The sequence below is a fragment of the Palaemon carinicauda genome, chromosome 12 (genome assembly GCF_036898095.1).
Source record: "Palaemon carinicauda isolate YSFRI2023 chromosome 12, ASM3689809v2, whole genome shotgun sequence".
Taxonomy (NCBI): domain Eukaryota; kingdom Metazoa; phylum Arthropoda; class Malacostraca; order Decapoda; family Palaemonidae; genus Palaemon; species Palaemon carinicauda.
The window spans coordinates 67,059,077-67,064,076 of NC_090736.1; positions in this window are offsets into that span (position 1 = coordinate 67,059,077).

Sequence of the window (5,000 nt, forward strand, 5' to 3'; positions counted from 1 at the left end):
GGAAAGCATTCGGTGTCAAGATGTACCCAAAATTTCAAACCCACATACCCTATGGCAAGACCATCGATGGTGCATTAGAGCTGAATACAGTACTGTATACTGTATTGAAGAAACCATGTAGAAAACATAGCACAAACACTTCAAGCACTAGAGACCTGAACATGGATGTACAGCATATGAAAAACACAAATCATTACTTCAGATCACCCCAAAGAAATGTGGAGACTTTCTAACAGTAGTCAAAATGGCAATTATACTCATGTATCATAAGACAATTGTTCTTAACATGTATGATTATACAAGGACGTGACTAAATAATATATTTACAGATCTTGAAGTCATTTAATAGAGTACTACACCAGTAATTGGAGAGAGTATCAGAAATAAATTGCTAAATTGTCCTTATCAGCAATGGAAAAGGCTACAAAGTAATGCAGAAAGGGAAGCTAGCTTCATAGGGAACTGCTACATGGAGATAACCTGGGGTCAATAGAAAAAGTGGAGGAAGAGATCTTAGAAATGATGAAAAGCATTACTGTACTCTTAGTGTACACCTGTTTTATTATTTTTGCCCACCAACAAAAACCTGGCTCTCTATTGTGGATCCCTCAAGTTGAAAGAGGGACATACAGTATGTCAGAAAGATGTATACGAGTGTTATTTTAGTTACACTAAAGTGCATACCTTTGTTAATACCGGTTGGATTGACTTAAAATTTCTAAAAACTTTTAGGATACATTTTTTTTTTTATTAATATGGTATTACGAAAATTTTACAAAAGTAAAAGTTTTAAAGTGCAAAACAAAAAGACCTGAATACTGAAATTAAATATCATAACTATATCCTTAAATAATCAATGAATTACATTTCTGTATTTCAATCCAACTATTTTCCAATAAATATATATTCTTGAAATTTTGTCAATTCAGTAATAACAATGAGAACCACCCAACATCTATTTCGCTATAAGAAACAGTCATAAATTAGATTTTCGCCTTACAAAGTGACCTTTATATTCCTATACACATACTGGAAGTGTAAAACTACTTATAAGCTGCTATCATTATATAAAAACTAGATATACCTACATTAATATTGTATTGAAAATTTCTCGTTCCACAGAAAAAATGACTCTCATCCCAAGAAATAAATTTGTTAAGACAGCAAATACCTGGATTTTTCTTTAAGACAAGCAGACACCTTGCCTCTATACTTCCCATATGTTAACTTGTGCAATGGTGAATGCGAGATAGCATCGGCTCCCCATACCAGGAAGGGCATGATGAGTAAGGTTAGGTTGCAGTTACTTTCTATGTTTTCTCTGATTTTAGGTACCCTAAAACAAGTTACAGAGGGAGGTCTATGGGAATAAAGATCTCCAGGGATCAGTTAAAGACCCAGTATACTAGATTAGGTTAGGTAAGGTTAAAGAGCAATCCCTTTATTTTGTATAACTTAGGGTGTTCTAAGTCAGGTTGTAGCTCCCAGAGGCTAAAGCCCTGGTCAAGAGATGCAGCTTACTAAGTTAAGCTAGAAACTGTACCTGTTATTTTTCTTGTAAAACCTTTAGGATTTTTATGTATTTGCAGTATTGTTACTAATTACACACAGGAACTGTGCTATTTCAAACTCGTTGTAGCACCATTTATGGTTATTTGTCTTTCCAGACTAGATAAATACAGCCATTTCTGGATTTCCCCCCAACCTCAAAAACCAAGTTTCCCACCGAGATCAAACTTAACTATTGTATAAAGGAACTGAGAAACAAAAAAGGTGCTTCGCATAAAAATTAATGAGCATAATTAAAAAAAAAGATAACCTGTTGGGATTATAAATGGTTTACGTAGTTGGCAAGATATCAAAGTAATAAAATAATAAGAGTGTTGACGTGAGATTAGCATGCACAAAATATCTGGGCTAGATTATCTCGTATAGTCCTAGGGTAGGTTAGGTGGTTTTAGGCTATCTACCTTAGCGCTTCGGTATTTGTCAATCATTTAAACCAAGAATTTAATATCACACTATGTATATTAATAAAATAGCATATCACAAAAAGGAGACAATATGAGGTAACCCTTTAAGGGAAACGTTCAAACATACAGAGATCCCGTCAAAGTTAGAGTTATCAAAGTTTCGGAGTTTCTACCGTCACCCAAATACCGGCAGACAACACGATGTCCCACAGGTGTTTTATCTTAATGGCAAATAAATTTCTTTAATTATAACACTCACCGCACATTTTAGAGGTATATGAATCCCGCAGCCACAAAATTCTACACTAATACGGTTAGCCACGTCACTAAGAAAGTTGCTTTGTAGACAACTGTCACGACGAACTGACGAACGCAAACCAAAACAAACAGACGACAGATGATCTTCAATCATTATTCTACGTTTCAAAGTAAGTTTGTGGTTCAACAGTAGTGTCTCTCTTAATTGATACGTGAAATCTATTGTCTAAGAATAATGCTTGATCATTCGAGTGTTACTTGAAGGAATAAACAGAAAAAAATATTCGTTTAAGGTATGGCCAAAGTCTTTCCTGCAGGAAGACTGCTTAAAGTGAAATAAGTTATTAACTTTATATTTACCATAATAAATTATATTAGGTTTTAACATGCATAAGTTTGCTGCCACGTCAAATACTGAAAATTGTATGTGAAATTATAGTGCTATTTCATATATGAGTGTTTTATAAATCATGATTATGATAAATGTGCCTACGTTCAACTTGGTAAAATCTTACTTGAATACAAATTACATAACAATACTTGTTCAAAATTCCATACAAAGAACACAAAAAATGTCTGAAATGTCACTTACCACACATCTCTGAAGTTTTAAAAGTTGGAGAATAATGTTCACAAACAATTTAGTGAGACTCGAGCCAGTCTAACTATAACTCGTTTGATTTCTAGAACGCAGCCACCTTTATAGACCCAGAGACACACCTCCCTCTGACGTCAATAGGTAGCCAATCACAGACAAAGAAATTCTGCTGGCCCCGCCTTTATGAGAAATGTCAACCAATAGAGCTGTTTTGTACAAATCTACCCAGCAAGAATTAAGAGTTAGCAGATTGGGGAATTTGAGAAAATAGTGACATTAATCCTACGTGCCGTTATTTACTAACGATAACTCGTGTAACAGAAGTTTCGGTGCAAGAAGACAAGGTAGCGGAAGAGTATACAAAAGGACAAGGCTTCTGAGAGTTGTTTTTTCTTCACTTTAGAAACGTAAGAGATGGACCTTGGATGATTTATTGGTCTTCAAGTTATTTAGAAAGCGGTTGGTTAGACAAAATAACATAAGTCATATTATTTTTCAATAATTATGATTCCTTCTAGCTGTAAAAACAGAGTTATCGACAATAAACATTAACAGGCATTTTTTGTCTTTAAATCTAATTCGCAAAGAGTAGCGAGTTTGTAACAGATGAGTGAATAAAACAAAACTGAGAAGTTTACAGCGCTGTATTATACACACACACACGGTAGGTCCTGCTGCTTCCTCTTAGATGACTGCGGAGGTAACAGCAGTAGGGGATTCAGCATTATGAAGCTTCATCTGTGGTGGATAACGGGGGAGGGTGGGCTGTGGCACCCTAGCAGTACCAGCTGAACTGGGTTGAGTCCCTTGTCAGGCTGGGAGGAACATAGAGAGTAGAGGTCCCCTTTTTGTTTTGTTTCATTTGTTGATGTCGGCTACCCCCCCCCCTCCCAATTGGGAGAAGTGCCTTGGTATATATATATATATATATATATATATATATATATATATATATATATATATATATATATATATATATATACCAAGGCACCTCCCCCAATTTTGGGGGGTGGCCGACATGAACAAATGAAACAAAACAAAAAGGGGACCTCTACTCTCTACGTTCCTCCCAGCCTGACAAGGGACTCAACCCAGTTCAGCTGGTACTGCTAGGGTACCACAGCCCACCCTCCCCCATTATCCACCACAGATGAAGCTTCATAATGCTGAATACCCTACTGCTGTTACCTCCGCGGTCATCTAAGGCACCGGAGGAAGCAGCAGGGCCTACCGGAACTGCGTCACACTCGCTCGCCATTCATTCCTATTTCTAGCATGCTCTCTTGCCTCTCTCACATCTATCCTCCTATCACCCAGAGCTTTCTTCACTCCATCCATCCACCCAAACCTTGGCCTTCCTCTTGTACTTCTCCCATCAACTCTTGCATTCATCACCTTCTTTAGCAGACAGCCATTTTCCATTCTCTCAACATGGCCAACCCACCTCAACACAATCATATCCACTCTAGCTGCTAACTCATTTCTTACACCCATTCTCACCCTCACCACTTCGTTCCTAACCCTATCTACTCGAGATATACCAGCCATACTCCTTAGACACTTCATCTCAAACACATTCAATTTCTGTCTCTCCATCACTTTCATTCCCCACAACTCCGATCCATACATCACAGTTGGTACAATCACTTTCTCATATAGAACTCTCTTTACATTCATGCCCAACCCTCTATTTTTTACTACTCCCTTAACTGCCCCCAACACTTTGCAACCTTCATTCACTCTCTGACGTACATCTGCTTCCACTCCACCATTTGCTGCAACAATAGACTCCAAGTACTTAAACTGATCCACCTCCTCAAGTAACTCTCCATTCAACATGACATTCAACCTTGCACCACCTTCCCTTCTCGTACATCTCATAACCTTACTCTTACCCACATTAACTCTCAACTTCCTTCTCTCACATACCCTTCCAAATTCTGTCACTAGTCGGTCAAGCTTCTCTTCTGTGTCTGCAACCAGTACAGTATCATCCGCAAACAACAACTGATTTACCTCCCATTCATGGTCATTCTCGTCTACCAGTTTTAATCCTCGTCCAAGCACTCGAGCATTCACCTCTCTCACCACTCCATCAACATACAAGTTAAACAACCACAGCGACATCACACATCCCTGTCTCAGCCCCACTCTCACCAGAAACTAATCAC